Source organism: Aphelocoma coerulescens, chromosome 9, assembly GCF_041296385.1.
Source record: "Aphelocoma coerulescens isolate FSJ_1873_10779 chromosome 9, UR_Acoe_1.0, whole genome shotgun sequence".
Taxonomy (NCBI): domain Eukaryota; kingdom Metazoa; phylum Chordata; class Aves; order Passeriformes; family Corvidae; genus Aphelocoma; species Aphelocoma coerulescens.
The window spans coordinates 973,006-985,824 of NC_091023.1; the positions used below are offsets into that span (position 1 = coordinate 973,006).

Sequence of the window (12,819 nt, forward strand, 5' to 3'; positions counted from 1 at the left end):
GAGCGCTGCTGTGGGGCTGAGGGGTGCCTACGGCCATACCACCCTGAGAACGCCCGATATCGTCTGATCTCGGAAGCTAAGCAGGGTCGGGCCCGGTTAGTACTTGGATGGGAGACCGCCTGGGAATACCGGGTGCTGTAGGCTTCTTTTGCTGGGTCCTGGGCTCTGGGCCAGAGGTGCCTTGTTTTGCTTGGGCAGCGGTGCCAAGGAGCACAAGGGGGAGGGTGGCTCATGGGGCTTGCATGGCTTGCGTGGCTCTGGGTCCGGCTGCAGGTTCTGTTGTTTCCGAGGTCAGGGCAGAGCTGGTGGCCATGACTGTTAGTCCTCACATAGTTGGCGTGGCTGGAAAAGCTTGAGTGGCTTGTATGGCTCTGGGTCTGGCTGCAGGTTGGGTTGTTGCCGACAGTGGCGCTGGCGGCCGTGTGCCGGGTGCGGGGGGCATTGGGGCAGGGCAGGAAGGCGCTGGTGTGTGCTGGAGAGCGCTGCTGTGGGGCTGAGGGGTGCCTACGGCCATACCACCCTGAGAACGCCCGATCTCGTCTGATCTCGGAAGCTAAGCAGGGTCGGGCCCGGTTAGTACTTGGATGGGAGACCGCCTGGGAATACCGGGTGCTGTAGGCTTCTTTTGCTGGGTCCTGGGCTCTGGGCCAGAGGTGCCTTGTTTTGCTTGGGCAGCGGTGCCAAGGAGCTCAAGGGCGAGGGTGGCTCATGGGGCTTGCATGGCTTGCGTGGCTCTGGGTCCGGCTGCAGGTTCTGTTGTTGCCGAGGGCAGGGCAGAGCTGGTGGCCATGACTGTTAGTCCTCGCATAGTTGGCGTGGCGGGAAAAGCTTGAGTGGCTTGTATGGCTCTGGGTCTGGCTGCAGGTTGGGTTGTTGCCGACAGTGGCGCTGGCGGCCGTGTGCCGGGTGCGGGGGGCATTGGGGCAGGGCAGGAAGGCGCTGGTGTGTGCTGGAGAGCGCTGCTGTGGGGCTGAGGGGTGCCTACGGCCATACCACCCTGAGAACGCCCGATCTCGTCTGATCTCGGAAGCTAAGCAGGGTCGGGCCCGGTTAGTACTTGGATGGGAGACCGCCTGGGAATACCGGGTGCTGTAGGCTTCTTTTGCTGGGTCCTGGGCTCTGGGCCAGAGGTGCCTTGTTTTGCTTGGGCAGCGGTGCCAAGGAGCACAAGGGCGAGGGTGGCTCATGGGGCTTGCATGGCTTGCGTGGCTCTGGATCTGGCTGCAGGTTCCCTTGTTTCCGAGGGCAGGGAAGAGCTGGTGGCCATGACTGTTAGTCCTCGCATAGTTGGCGTGGCGGGAAAAGCTTGAGTGGCTTGTATGGCTCTGGGTCTGGCTGCAGGTTGGGTTGTTGCCGACAGTGGCGCTGGCGGCCGTGTGCCGGGTGCGGGGGGCATTGGGGCAGGGCAGGAAGGCGCTGGTGTGTGCTGGAGAGCGCTGCTGTGGGGCTGAGGGGTGCCTACGGCCATACCACCCTGAGAACGCCCGATATCGTCTGATCTCGGAAGCTAAGCAGGGTCGGGCCCGGTTAGTACTTGGATGGGAGACCGCCTGGGAATACCGGGTGCTGTAGGCTTCTTTTGCTGGGTCCTGGGCTCTGGGCCAGAGGTGCCTTGTTTTGCTTGGGCAGCGGTGCCAAGGAGCACAAGGGGGAGGGTGGCTCATGGGGCTTGCATGGCTTGCGTGGCTCTGGGTCCGGCTGCAGGTTCTGTTGTTTCCGAGGTCAGGGCAGAGCTGGTGGCCATGACTGTTAGTCCTCACATAGTTGGCGTGGCTGGAAAAGCTTGAGTGGCTTGTATGGCTCTGGGTCTGGCTGCAGGTTGGGTTGTTGCCGACAGTGGCGCTGGCGGCCGTGTGCCGGGTGCAGGGGGCATTGGGGCAGGGCAGGAAGGCGCTGGTGTGTGCTGGAGAGCGCTGCTGTGGGGCTGAGGGGTGCCTACGGCCATACCACCCTGAGACTGCCCGATATCGTCTGATCTCGGAAGCTAAGCAGGGTCGGGCCCGGTTAGTACTTGGATGGGAGACCGCCTGGGAATACCGGGTGCTGTAGGCTTCTTTTGCTGGGTCCTGGGCTCTGGGCCAGAGGTGCCTTGTTTTGCTTGGGCAGCGGTGCCAAGGAGCTCAAGGGCGAGGGTGGCTCATGGGGCTTGCATGGCTTGCGTGGCTCTGGGTCCGGCTGCAGGTTCTGTTGTTGCCGAGGGCAGGGCAGAGCTGGTGGCCATGACTGTTAGTCCTCGCATAGTTGGCGTGGCGGGAAAAGCTTGAGTGGCTTGTATGGCTCTGGGTCTGGCTGCCGGTTGGGTTGTTGCCGACAGTGGCGCTGGCGGCCGTGTGCCGGGTGCGGGGGGCATTGGGGCAGGGCAGGAAGGCGCTGGTGTGTGCTGGAGAGCGCTGCTGTGGGGCTGAGGGGTGCCTACGGCCATACCACCCTGAGAACGCCCGATCTCGTCTGATCTCGGAAGCTAAGCAGGGTCGGGCCCGGTTAGTACTTGGATGGGAGACCGCCTGGGAATACCGGGTGCTGTAGGCTTCTTTTGCTGGGTCCTGGGCTCTGGGCCAGAGGTGCCTTGTTTTGCTTGGGCAGCGGTGCCAAGGAGCTCAAGGGCGAGGGTGGCTCATGGGGCTTGCATGGCTTGCGTGGCTCTGGGTCCGGCTGCAGGTTCTGTTGCTGCCGAGGGCAGGGCAGAGCTGGTGGCCATGACTGTTAGTCCTCACATAGTTGGCGTGGCTGGAAAAGCTTGAGTGGCTTGTGTGGTGTTCGGTCTGGCTGCTGGTTGGGTTGTTGCCGACAGTGGCGCTGGCGGCCGTGTGCCGGGTGCGGGGGGCATTGGGGCAGGGCAGGAAGGCGCTGGTGTGTGCTGGAGAGCGCTGCTGTGGGGCTGAGGGGTGCCTACGGCCATACCACCCTGAGAACGCCCGATCTCGTCTGATCTCGGAAGCTAAGCAGGGTCGGGCCCGGTTAGTACTTGGATGGGAGACCGCCTGGGAATACCGGGTGCTGTAGGCTTCTTTTGCTGGGTCCTGGGCTCTGGGCCAGAGGTGCCTTGTTTTGCTTGGGCAGCGGTGCCAAGGAGCACAAGGGCGAGGGTGGCTCATGGGGCTTGCATGGCTTGCGTGGCTCTGGATCTGGCTGCAGGTTCCCTTGTTTCCGAGGGCAGGGAAGAGCTGGTGGCCATGACTGTTAGTCCTCGCATAGTTGGCGTGGCGGGAAAAGCTTGAGTGGCTTGTATGGCTCTGGGTCTGGCTGCAGGTTGGGTTGTTGCCGACAGTGGCGCTGGCGGCCGTGTGCCGGGTGCGGGGGGCATTGGGGCAGGGCAGGAAGGCGCTGGTGTGTGCTGGAGAGCGCTGCTGTGGGGCTGAGGGGTGCCTACGGCCATACCACCCTGAGAACGCCCGATCTCGTCTGATCTCGGAAGCTAAGCAGGGTCGGGCCCGGTTAGTACTTGGATGGGAGACCGCCTGGGAATACCGGGTGCTGTAGGCTTCTTTTGCTGGGTCCTGGGCTCTGGGCCAGAGGTGCCTTGTTTTGCTTGGGCAGCGGTGCCAAGGAGCACAAGGGGGAGGGTGGCTCATGGGGCTTGCATGGCTTGCGTGGCTCTGGGTCCGGCTGCAGGTTCTGTTGTTTCCGAGGTCAGGGCAGAGCTGGTGGCCATGACTGTTAGTCCTCACATAGTTGGCGTGGCTGGAAAAGCTTGAGTGGCTTGTATGGCTCTGGGTCTGGCTGCAGGTTGGGTTGTTGCCGACAGTGGCGCTGGCGGCCGTGTGCCGGGTGCGGGGGGCATTGGGGCAGGGCAGGAAGGCGCTGGTGTGTGCTGGAGAGCGCTGCTGTGGGGCTGAGGGGTGCCTACGGCCATACCACCCTGAGAACGCCCGATCTCGTCTGATCTCGGAAGCTAAGCAGGGTCGGGCCCGGTTAGTACTTGGATGGGAGACCGCCTGGGAATACCGGGTGCTGTAGGCTTCTTTTGCTGGGTCCTGGGCTCTGGGCCAGAGGTGCCTTGTTTTGCTTGGGCAGCGGTGCCAAGGAGCACAAGGGCGAGGGTGGCTCATGGGGCTTGCATGGCTTGCGTGGCTCTGGATCTGGCTGCAGGTTCCCTTGTTTCCGAGGGCAGGGAAGAGCTGGTGGCCATGACTGTTAGTCCTCGCATAGTTGGCGTGGCGGGAAAAGCTTGAGTGGCTTGTATGGCTCTGGGTCTGGCTGCAGGTTGGGTTGTTGCCGACAGTGGCGCTGGCGGCCGTGTGCCGGGTGCGGGGGGCATTGGGGCAGGGCAGGAAGGCGCTGGTGTGTGCTGGAGAGCGCTGCTGTGGGGCTGAGGGGTGCCTACGGCCATACCACCCTGAGAACGCCCGATCTCGTCTGATCTCGGAAGCTAAGCAGGGTCGGGCCCGGTTAGTACTTGGATGGGAGACCGCCTGGGAATACCGGGTGCTGTAGGCTTCTTTTGCTGGGTCCTGGGCTCTGGGCCAGAGGTGCCTTGTTTTGCTTGGGCAGCGGTGCCAAGGAGCACAAGGGCGAGGGTGGCTCATGGGGCTTGCATGGCTTGCGTGGCTCTGGATCTGGCTGCAGGTTCCCTTGTTTCCGAGGGCAGGGAAGAGCTGGTGGCCATGACTGTTAGTCCTCGCATAGTTGGCGTGGCGGGAAAAGCTTGAGTGGCTTGTATGGCTCTGGGTCTGGCTGCAGGTTGGGTTGTTGCCGACAGTGGCGCTGGCGGCCGTGTGCCGGGTGCGGGGGGCATTGGGGCAGGGCAGGAAGGCGCTGGTGTGTGCTGGAGAGCGCTGCTGTGGGGCTGAGGGGTGCCTACGGCCATACCACCCTGAGAACGCCCGATCTCGTCTGATCTCGGAAGCTAAGCAGGGTCGGGCCCGGTTAGTACTTGGATGGGAGACCGCCTGGGAATACCGGGTGCTGTAGGCTTCTTTTGCTGGGTCCTGGGCTCTGGGCCAGAGGTGCCTTGTTTTGCTTGGGCAGCGGTGCCAAGGAGCACAAGGGGGAGGGTGGCTCATGGGGCTTGCATGGCTTGCGTGGCTCTGGGTCCGGCTGCAGGTTCTGTTGTTTCCGAGGTCAGGGCAGAGCTGGTGGCCATGACTGTTAGTCCTCACATAGTTGGCGTGGCTGGAAAAGCTTGAGTGGCTTGTATGGCTCTGGGTCTGGCTGCAGGTTGGGTTGTTGCCGACAGTGGCGCTGGCGGCCGTGTGCCGGGTGCGGGGGGCATTGGGGCAGGGCAGGAAGGCGCTGGTGTGTGCTGGAGAGCGCTGCTGTGGGGCTGAGGGGTGCCTACGGCCATACCACCCTGAGAACGCCCGATCTCGTCTGATCTCGGAAGCTAAGCAGGGTCGGGCCCGGTTAGTACTTGGATGGGAGACCGCCTGGGAATACCGGGTGCTGTAGGCTTCTTTTGCTGGGTCCTGGGCTCTGGGCCAGAGGTGCCTTGTTTTGCTTGGGCAGCGGTGCCAAGGAGCACAAGGGCGAGGGTGGCTCATGGGGCTTGCATGGCTTGCGTGGCTCTGGATCTGGCTGCAGGTTCCCTTGTTTCCGAGGGCAGGGAAGAGCTGGTGGCCATGACTGTTAGTCCTCGCATAGTTGGCGTGGCGGGAAAAGCTTGAGTGGCTTGTATGGCTCTGGGTCTGGCTGCAGGTTGGGTTGTTGCCGACAGTGGCGCTGGCGGCCGTGTGCCGGGTGCGGGGGGCATTGGGGCAGGGCAGGAAGGCGCTGGTGTGTGCTGGAGAGCGCTGCTGTGGGGCTGAGGGGTGCCTACGGCCATACCACCCTGAGAACGCCCGATCTCGTCTGATCTCGGAAGCTAAGCAGGGTCGGGCCCGGTTAGTACTTGGATGGGAGACCGCCTGGGAATACCGGGTGCTGTAGGCTTCTTTTGCTGGGTCCTGGGCTCTGGGCCAGAGGTGCCTTGTTTTGCTTGGGCAGCGGTGCCAAGGAGCTCAAGGGCGAGGGTGGCTCATGGGGCTTGCATGGCTTGCGTGGCTCTGGGTCCGGCTGCAGGTTCTGTTGTTTCCGAGGTCAGGGCAGAGCTGGTGGCCATGACTGTTAGTCCTCGCATAGTTGGCGTGGCTGGAAAAGCTTGAGTGGCTTGTGTGGTGTTCGGTCTGGCTGCAGGTTGGGTTGTTGCCAACAGTGGCGCTGGCGGCCGTGTGCCGGGTGCGGGGGGCATTGGGGCAGGGCAGGAAGGCGCTGGTGTGTGCTGGAGAGCGCTGCTGTGGGGCTGAGGGGTGCCTACGGCCATACCACCCTGAGAACGCCCGATATCGTCTGATCTCGGAAGCTAAGCAGGGTCGGGCCCGGTTAGTACTTGGATGGGAGACCGCCTGGGAATACCGGGTGCTGTAGGCTTCTTTTGCTGGGTCCTGGGCTCTGGGCCAGAGGTGCCTTGTTTTGCTTGGGCAGCGGTGCCAAGGAGCACAAGGGGGAGGGTGGCTCATGGGGCTTGCATGGCTTGCGTGGCTCTGGGTCCGGCTGCAGGTTCTGTTGTTTCCGAGGTCAGGGCAGAGCTGGTGGCCATGACTGTTAGTCCTCACATAGTTGGCGTGGCGGGAAAAGCTTGAGTGGCTTGTATGGCTCTGGGTCTGGCTGCAGGTTGGGTTGTTGCCGACAGTGGCGCTGGCGGCCGTGTGCCGGGTGCGGGGGGCATTGGGGCAGGGCAGGAAGGCGCTGGTGTGTGCTGGAGAGCGCTGCTGTGGGGCTGAGGGGTGCCTACGGCCATACCACCCTGAGAACGCCCGATCTCGTCTGATCTCGGAAGCTAAGCAGGGTCGGGCCCGGTTAGTACTTGGATGGGAGACCGCCTGGGAATACCGGGTGCTGTAGGCTTCTTTTGCTGGGTCCTGGGCTCTGGGCCAGAGGTGCCTTGTTTTGCTTGGGCAGCGGTGCCAAGGAGCACAAGGGGGAGGGTGGCTCATGGGGCTTGCATGGCTTGCGTGGCTCTGGATCTGGCTGCAGGTTCCCTTGTTTCCGAGGGCAGGGAAGAGCTGGTGGCCATGACTGTTAGTCCTCGCATAGTTGGCGTGGCGGGAAAAGCTTGAGTGGCTTGTATGGCTCTGGGTCTGGCTGCAGGTTGGGTTGTTGCCGACAGTGGCGCTGGCGGCCGTGTGCCGGGTGCGGGGGGCATTGGGGCAGGGCAGGAAGGCGCTGGTGTGTGCTGGAGAGCGCTGCTGTGGGGCTGAGGGGTGCCTACGGCCATACCACCCTGAGAACGCCCGATCTCGTCTGATCTCGGAAGCTAAGCAGGGTCGGACCCGGTTAGTACTTGGATGGGAGACCGCCTGGGAATACCGGGTGCTGTAGGCTTCTTTTGCTGGGTCCTGGGCTCTGGGCCAGAGGTGCCTTGTTTTGCTTGGGCAGCGGTGCCAAGGAGCTCAAGGGCGAGGGTGGCTCATGGGGCTTGCATGGCTTGCGTGGCTCTGGGTCCGGCTGCAGGTTCTGTTGCTGCCGAGGGCAGGGCAGAGCTGGTGGCCATGACTGTTAGTCCTCACATAGTTGGCGTGGCTGGAAAAGCTTGAGTGGCTTGTGTGGTGTTCGGTCTGGCTGCTGGTTGGGTTGTTGCCGACAGTGGCGCTGGCGGCCGTGTGCCGGGTGCGGGGGGCATTGGGGCAGGGCAGGAAGGCGCTGGTGTGTGCTGGAGAGCGCTGCTGTGGGGCTGAGGGGTGCCTACGGCCATACCACCCTGAGAACGCCCGATCTCGTCTGATCTCGGAAGCTAAGCAGGGTCGGGCCCGGTTAGTACTTGGATGGGAGACCGCCTGGGAATACCGGGTGCTGTAGGCTTCTTTTGCTGGGTCCTGGGCTCTGGGCCAGAGGTGCCTTGTTTTGCTTGGGCAGCGGTGCCAAGGAGCACAAGGGGGAGGGTGGCTCATGGGGCTTGCATGGCTTGCGTGGCTCTGGGTCCGGCTGCAGGTTCTGTTGTTTCCGAGGTCAGGGCAGAGCTGGTGGCCATGACTGTTAGTCCTCACATAGTTGGCGTGGCTGGAAAAGCTTGAGTGGCTTGTATGGCTCTGGGTCTGGCTGCAGGTTGGGTTGTTGCCGACAGTGGCGCTGGCGGCCGTGTGCCGGGTGCGGGGGGCATTGGGGCAGGGCAGGAAGGCGCTGGTGTGTGCTGGAGAGCGCTGCTGTGGGGCTGAGGGGTGCCTACGGCCATACCACCCTGAGAACGCCCGATCTCGTCTGATCTCGGAAGCTAAGCAGGGTCGGGCCCGGTTAGTACTTGGATGGGAGACCGCCTGGGAATACCGGGTGCTGTAGGCTTCTTTTGCTGGGTCCTGGGCTCTGGGCCAGAGGTGCCTTGTTTTGCTTGGGCAGCGGTGCCAAGGAGCACAAGGGCGAGGGTGGCTCATGGGGCTTGCATGGCTTGCGTGGCTCTGGATCTGGCTGCAGGTTCCCTTGTTTCCGAGGGCAGGGAAGAGCTGGTGGCCATGACTGTTAGTCCTCGCATAGTTGGCGTGGCGGGAAAAGCTTGAGTGGCTTGTATGGCTCTGGGTCTGGCTGCAGGTTGGGTTGTTGCCGACAGTGGCGCTGGCGGCCGTGTGCCGGGTGCGGGGGGCATTGGGGCAGGGCAGGAAGGCGCTGGTGTGTGCTGGAGAGCGCTGCTGTGGGGCTGAGGGGTGCCTACGGCCATACCACCCTGAGAACGCCCGATCTCGTCTGATCTCGGAAGCTAAGCAGGGTCGGGCCCGGTTAGTACTTGGATGGGAGACCGCCTGGGAATACCGGGTGCTGTAGGCTTCTTTTGCTGGGTCCTGGGCTCTGGGCCAGAGGTGCCTTGTTTTGCTTGGGCAGCGGTGCCAAGGAGCACAAGGGCGAGGGTGGCTCATGGGGCTTGCATGGCTTGCGTGGCTCTGGATCTGGCTGCAGGTTCCCTTGTTTCCGAGGGCAGGGAAGAGCTGGTGGCCATGACTGTTAGTCCTCGCATAGTTGGCGTGGCGGGAAAAGCTTGAGTGGCTTGTATGGCTCTGGGTCTGGCTGCAGGTTGGGTTGTTGCCGACAGTGGCGCTGGCGGCCGTGTGCCGGGTGCGGGGGGCATTGGGGCAGGGCAGGAAGGCGCTGGTGTGTGCTGGAGAGCGCTGCTGTGGGGCTGAGGGGTGCCTACGGCCATACCACCCTGAGAACGCCCGATCTCGTCTGATCTCGGAAGCTAAGCAGGGTCGGGCCCGGTTAGTACTTGGATGGGAGACCGCCTGGGAATACCGGGTGCTGTAGGCTTCTTTTGCTGGGTCCTGGGCTCTGGGCCAGAGGTGCCTTGTTTTGCTTGGGCAGCGGTGCCAAGGAGCACAAGGGGGAGGGTGGCTCATGGGGCTTGCATGGCTTGCGTGGCTCTGGATCTGGCTGCAGGTTCCCTTGTTTCCGAGGGCAGGGAAGAGCTGGTGGCCATGACTGTTAGTCCTCGCATAGTTGGCGTGGCGGGAAAAGCTTGAGTGGCTTGTATGGCTCTGGGTCTGGCTGCAGGTTGGGTTGTTGCCGACAGTGGCGCTGGCGGCCGTGTGCCGGGTGCGGGGGGCATTGGGGCAGGGCAGGAAGGCGCTGGTGTGTGCTGGAGAGCGCTGCTGTGGGGCTGAGGGGTGCCTACGGCTATACCACCCTGAGAACGCCCGATCTCGTCTGATCTCGGAAGCTAAGCAGGGTCGGGCCCGGTTAGTACTTGGATGGGAGACCGCCTGGGAATACCGGGTGCTGTAGGCTTCTTTTGCTGGGTTCTGGGCTCTGGGCCAGAGGTGCCTTGTTTTGCTTGGGCAGCGGTGCCAAGGAGCACAAGGGGGAGGGTGGCTCATGGGGCTTGCATGGCTTGCGTGGCTCTGGATCTGGCTGCAGGTTCCCTTGTTTCCGAGGGCAGGGAAGAGCTGGTGGCCATGACTGTTAGTCCTCGCATAGTTGGCGTGGCGGGAAAAGCTTGAGTGGCTTGTATGGCTCTGGGTCTGGCTGCAGGTTGGGTTGTTGCCGACAGTGGCGCTGGCGGCCGTGTGCCGGGTGCGAGGAGCATTGGGGCAGGGCAGGAAGGCGCTGGTGTGTGCTGGAGAGCGCTGCTGTGGGGCTGAGGGGTGCCTACGGCTATACCACCCTGAGAACGCCCGATCTCGTCTGATCTCGGAAGCTAAGCAGGGTCGGGCCCGGTTAGTACTTGGATGGGAGACCGCCTGGGAATACCGGGTGCTGTAGGCTTCTTTTGCTGGGTCCTGGGCTCTGGGCCAGAGGTGCCTTGTTTTGCTTGGGCAGCGGTGCCAAGGAGCTCAAGGGCGAGGGTGGCTCATGGGGCTTGCATGGCTTGCGTGGCTCTGGGTCCGGCTGCAGGTTCTGTTGTTGCCGAGGGCAGGGCAGAGCTGGTGGCCATGACTGTTAGTCCTCACATAGTTGGCGTGGCTGGAAAAGCTTGAGTGGCTTGTGTGGTGTTCGGTCTGGCTGCAGGTTGGGTTGTTGCCAACAGTGGCGCTGGCGGCCGTGTGCCGGGTGCGGGGGGCATTGGGGCAGGGCAGGAAGGCGCTGGTGTGTGCTGGAGAGCGCTGCTGTGGGGCTGAGGGGTGCCTACGGCCATACCACCCTGAGAACGCCCGATATCGTCTGATCTCGGAAGCTAAGCAGGGTCGGGCCCGGTTAGTACTTGGATGGGAGACCGCCTGGGAATACCGGGTGCTGTAGGCTTCTTTTGCTGGGTCCTGGGCTCTGGGCCAGAGGTGCCTTGTTTTGCTTGGGCAGCGGTGCCAAGGAGCACAAGGGGGAGGGTGGCTCATGGGGCTTGCATGGCTTGCGTGGCTCTGGGTCCGGCTGCAGGTTCTGTTGTTTCCGAGGTCAGGGCAGAGCTGGTGGCCATGACTGTTAGTCCTCACATAGTTGGCGTGGCTGGAAAAGCTTGAGTGGCTTGTATGGCTCTGGGTCTGGCTGCAGGTTGGGTTGTTGCCGACAGTGGCGCTGGCGGCCGTGTGCCGGGTGCAGGGGGCATTGGGGCAGGGCAGGAAGGCGCTGGTGTGTGCTGGAGAGCGCTGCTGTGGGGCTGAGGGGTGCCTACGGCCATACCACCCTGAGACTGCCCGATATCGTCTGATCTCGGAAGCTAAGCAGGGTCGGGCCCGGTTAGTACTTGGATGGGAGACCGCCTGGGAATACCGGGTGCTGTAGGCTTCTTTTGCTGGGTCCTGGGCTCTGGGCCAGAGGTGCCTTGTTTTGCTTGGGCAGCGGTGCCAAGGAGCTCAAGGGCGAGGGTGGCTCATGGGGCTTGCATGGCTTGCGTGGCTCTGGGTCCGGCTGCAGGTTCTGTTGTTGCCGAGGGCAGGGCAGAGCTGGTGGCCATGACTGTTAGTCCTCGCATAGTTGGCGTGGCGGGAAAAGCTTGAGTGGCTTGTATGGCTCTGGGTCTGGCTGCCGGTTGGGTTGTTGCCGACAGTGGCGCTGGCGGCCGTGTGCCGGGTGCGGGGGGCATTGGGGCAGGGCAGGAAGGCGCTGGTGTGTGCTGGAGAGCGCTGCTGTGGGGCTGAGGGGTGCCTACGGCCATACCACCCTGAGAACGCCCGATCTCGTCTGATCTCGGAAGCTAAGCAGGGTCGGGCCCGGTTAGTACTTGGATGGGAGACCGCCTGGGAATACCGGGTGCTGTAGGCTTCTTTTGCTGGGTCCTGGGCTCTGGGCCAGAGGTGCCTTGTTTTGCTTGGGCAGCGGTGCCAAGGAGCTCAAGGGCGAGGGTGGCTCATGGGGCTTGCATGGCTTGCGTGGCTCTGGGTCCGGCTGCAGGTTCTGTTGTTGCCGAGGGCAGGGCAGAGCTGGTGGCCATGACTGTTAGTCCTCACATAGTTGGCGTGGCTGGAAAAGCTTGAGTGGCTTGTGTGGTGTTCGGTCTGGCTGCAGGTTGGGTTGTTGCCAACAGTGGCGCTGGCGGCCGTGTGCCGGGTGCGGGGGGCATTGGGGCAGGGCAGGAAGGCGCTGGTGTGTGCTGGAGAGCGCTGCTGTGGGGCTGAGGGGTGCCTACGGCCATACCACCCTGAGAACGCCCGATATCGTCTGATCTCGGAAGCTAAGCAGGGTCGGGCCCGGTTAGTACTTGGATGGGAGACCGCCTGGGAATACCGGGTGCTGTAGGCTTCTTTTGCTGGGTCCTGGGCTCTGGGCCAGAGGTGCCTTGTTTTGCTTGGGCAGCGGTGCCAAGGAGCACAAGGGGGAGGGTGGCTCATGGGGCTTGCATGGCTTGCGTGGCTCTGGGTCCGGCTGCAGGTTCTGTTGTTTCCGAGGTCAGGGCAGAGCTGGTGGCCATGACTGTTAGTCCTCACATAGTTGGCGTGGCTGGAAAAGCTTGAGTGGCTTGTATGGCTCTGGGTCTGGCTGCAGGTTGGGTTGTTGCCGACAGTGGCGCTGGCGGCCGTGTGCCGGGTGCGGGGGGCATTGGGGCAGGGCAGGAAGGCGCTGGTGTGTGCTGGAGAGCGCTGCTGTGGGGCTGAGGGGTGCCTACGGCCATACCACCCTGAGAACGCCCGATCTCGTCTGATCTCGGAAGCTAAGCAGGGTCGGGCCCGGTTAGTACTTGGATGGGAGACCGCCTGGGAATACCGGGTGCTGTAGGCTTCTTTTGCTGGGTCCTGGGCTCTGGGCCAGAGGTGCCTTGTTTTGCTTGGGCAGCGGTGCCAAGGAGCACAAGGGCGAGGGTGGCTCATGGGGCTTGCATGGCTTGCGTGGCTCTGGATCTGGCTGCAGGTTCCCTTGTTTCCGAGGGCAGGGAAGAGCTGGTGGCCATGACTGTTAGTCCTCGCATAGTTGGCGTGGCGGGAAAAGCTTGAGTGGCTTGTATGGCTCTGGGTCTGGCTGCAGGTTGGGTTGTTGCCGACAGTGGCGCTGGCG

The 12,819-nt window shown here is 63.2% G+C and overlaps 27 non-coding genes across 27 annotated transcripts; all 27 read left to right on the plus strand.

Annotated features, from left to right (window-relative positions):
* Nucleotides 1-25: 25 nt before the first annotated feature.
* On the plus strand, nucleotides 26-144 carry LOC138115574 (5S ribosomal RNA). Its single transcript, XR_011153485.1, has one exon. It is a non-coding gene; the product is annotated as a 5S ribosomal RNA (ribosomal RNA).
* A 358-nt stretch (nucleotides 145-502) lies between these two features.
* LOC138116049 (5S ribosomal RNA) lies at nucleotides 503-621 on the plus strand. The gene has a single exon (XR_011153948.1). It is a non-coding gene; the product is annotated as a 5S ribosomal RNA (ribosomal RNA).
* A 358-nt stretch (nucleotides 622-979) lies between these two features.
* Nucleotides 980-1,098, plus strand: LOC138116050 (5S ribosomal RNA). The gene has a single exon (XR_011153949.1). It is a non-coding gene; the product is annotated as a 5S ribosomal RNA (ribosomal RNA).
* Nucleotides 1,099-1,456: 358 nt separating this feature from the next.
* On the plus strand, nucleotides 1,457-1,575 carry LOC138115575 (5S ribosomal RNA). The gene has a single exon (XR_011153486.1). It is a non-coding gene; the product is annotated as a 5S ribosomal RNA (ribosomal RNA).
* A 358-nt stretch (nucleotides 1,576-1,933) lies between these two features.
* On the plus strand, nucleotides 1,934-2,052 carry LOC138115692 (5S ribosomal RNA). Its single transcript, XR_011153603.1, has one exon. It is a non-coding gene; the product is annotated as a 5S ribosomal RNA (ribosomal RNA).
* Nucleotides 2,053-2,410: 358 nt separating this feature from the next.
* On the plus strand, nucleotides 2,411-2,529 carry LOC138116051 (5S ribosomal RNA). The gene has a single exon (XR_011153950.1). It is a non-coding gene; the product is annotated as a 5S ribosomal RNA (ribosomal RNA).
* Nucleotides 2,530-2,887: 358 nt separating this feature from the next.
* Nucleotides 2,888-3,006, plus strand: LOC138116053 (5S ribosomal RNA). The gene has a single exon (XR_011153952.1). It is a non-coding gene; the product is annotated as a 5S ribosomal RNA (ribosomal RNA).
* Nucleotides 3,007-3,364: 358 nt separating this feature from the next.
* On the plus strand, nucleotides 3,365-3,483 carry LOC138116055 (5S ribosomal RNA). The gene has a single exon (XR_011153953.1). It is a non-coding gene; the product is annotated as a 5S ribosomal RNA (ribosomal RNA).
* Nucleotides 3,484-3,841: 358 nt separating this feature from the next.
* Nucleotides 3,842-3,960, plus strand: LOC138116056 (5S ribosomal RNA). The gene has a single exon (XR_011153954.1). It is a non-coding gene; the product is annotated as a 5S ribosomal RNA (ribosomal RNA).
* Nucleotides 3,961-4,318: 358 nt separating this feature from the next.
* Nucleotides 4,319-4,437, plus strand: LOC138116057 (5S ribosomal RNA). The gene has a single exon (XR_011153955.1). It is a non-coding gene; the product is annotated as a 5S ribosomal RNA (ribosomal RNA).
* Nucleotides 4,438-4,795: 358 nt separating this feature from the next.
* On the plus strand, nucleotides 4,796-4,914 carry LOC138116058 (5S ribosomal RNA). Its single transcript, XR_011153956.1, has one exon. It is a non-coding gene; the product is annotated as a 5S ribosomal RNA (ribosomal RNA).
* A 358-nt stretch (nucleotides 4,915-5,272) lies between these two features.
* Nucleotides 5,273-5,391, plus strand: LOC138116059 (5S ribosomal RNA). The gene has a single exon (XR_011153957.1). It is a non-coding gene; the product is annotated as a 5S ribosomal RNA (ribosomal RNA).
* A 358-nt stretch (nucleotides 5,392-5,749) lies between these two features.
* Nucleotides 5,750-5,868, plus strand: LOC138116060 (5S ribosomal RNA). Its single transcript, XR_011153958.1, has one exon. It is a non-coding gene; the product is annotated as a 5S ribosomal RNA (ribosomal RNA).
* A 358-nt stretch (nucleotides 5,869-6,226) lies between these two features.
* On the plus strand, nucleotides 6,227-6,345 carry LOC138115576 (5S ribosomal RNA). The gene has a single exon (XR_011153487.1). It is a non-coding gene; the product is annotated as a 5S ribosomal RNA (ribosomal RNA).
* A 358-nt stretch (nucleotides 6,346-6,703) lies between these two features.
* Nucleotides 6,704-6,822, plus strand: LOC138116061 (5S ribosomal RNA). Its single transcript, XR_011153959.1, has one exon. It is a non-coding gene; the product is annotated as a 5S ribosomal RNA (ribosomal RNA).
* Nucleotides 6,823-7,180: 358 nt separating this feature from the next.
* On the plus strand, nucleotides 7,181-7,299 carry LOC138115314 (5S ribosomal RNA). The gene has a single exon (XR_011153228.1). It is a non-coding gene; the product is annotated as a 5S ribosomal RNA (ribosomal RNA).
* A 358-nt stretch (nucleotides 7,300-7,657) lies between these two features.
* LOC138116062 (5S ribosomal RNA) lies at nucleotides 7,658-7,776 on the plus strand. The gene has a single exon (XR_011153960.1). It is a non-coding gene; the product is annotated as a 5S ribosomal RNA (ribosomal RNA).
* Nucleotides 7,777-8,134: 358 nt separating this feature from the next.
* On the plus strand, nucleotides 8,135-8,253 carry LOC138116063 (5S ribosomal RNA). The gene has a single exon (XR_011153961.1). It is a non-coding gene; the product is annotated as a 5S ribosomal RNA (ribosomal RNA).
* A 358-nt stretch (nucleotides 8,254-8,611) lies between these two features.
* Nucleotides 8,612-8,730, plus strand: LOC138116065 (5S ribosomal RNA). The gene has a single exon (XR_011153963.1). It is a non-coding gene; the product is annotated as a 5S ribosomal RNA (ribosomal RNA).
* A 358-nt stretch (nucleotides 8,731-9,088) lies between these two features.
* LOC138116066 (5S ribosomal RNA) lies at nucleotides 9,089-9,207 on the plus strand. Its single transcript, XR_011153964.1, has one exon. It is a non-coding gene; the product is annotated as a 5S ribosomal RNA (ribosomal RNA).
* A 358-nt stretch (nucleotides 9,208-9,565) lies between these two features.
* LOC138115287 (5S ribosomal RNA) lies at nucleotides 9,566-9,684 on the plus strand. Its single transcript, XR_011153201.1, has one exon. It is a non-coding gene; the product is annotated as a 5S ribosomal RNA (ribosomal RNA).
* Nucleotides 9,685-10,042: 358 nt separating this feature from the next.
* On the plus strand, nucleotides 10,043-10,161 carry LOC138115288 (5S ribosomal RNA). The gene has a single exon (XR_011153202.1). It is a non-coding gene; the product is annotated as a 5S ribosomal RNA (ribosomal RNA).
* Nucleotides 10,162-10,519: 358 nt separating this feature from the next.
* LOC138115577 (5S ribosomal RNA) lies at nucleotides 10,520-10,638 on the plus strand. The gene has a single exon (XR_011153488.1). It is a non-coding gene; the product is annotated as a 5S ribosomal RNA (ribosomal RNA).
* A 358-nt stretch (nucleotides 10,639-10,996) lies between these two features.
* On the plus strand, nucleotides 10,997-11,115 carry LOC138115693 (5S ribosomal RNA). The gene has a single exon (XR_011153604.1). It is a non-coding gene; the product is annotated as a 5S ribosomal RNA (ribosomal RNA).
* Nucleotides 11,116-11,473: 358 nt separating this feature from the next.
* LOC138116067 (5S ribosomal RNA) lies at nucleotides 11,474-11,592 on the plus strand. Its single transcript, XR_011153965.1, has one exon. It is a non-coding gene; the product is annotated as a 5S ribosomal RNA (ribosomal RNA).
* A 358-nt stretch (nucleotides 11,593-11,950) lies between these two features.
* LOC138115578 (5S ribosomal RNA) lies at nucleotides 11,951-12,069 on the plus strand. The gene has a single exon (XR_011153489.1). It is a non-coding gene; the product is annotated as a 5S ribosomal RNA (ribosomal RNA).
* Nucleotides 12,070-12,427: 358 nt separating this feature from the next.
* On the plus strand, nucleotides 12,428-12,546 carry LOC138116068 (5S ribosomal RNA). The gene has a single exon (XR_011153966.1). It is a non-coding gene; the product is annotated as a 5S ribosomal RNA (ribosomal RNA).
* The last annotated feature ends 273 nt before the right edge of the window (nucleotides 12,547-12,819 follow it).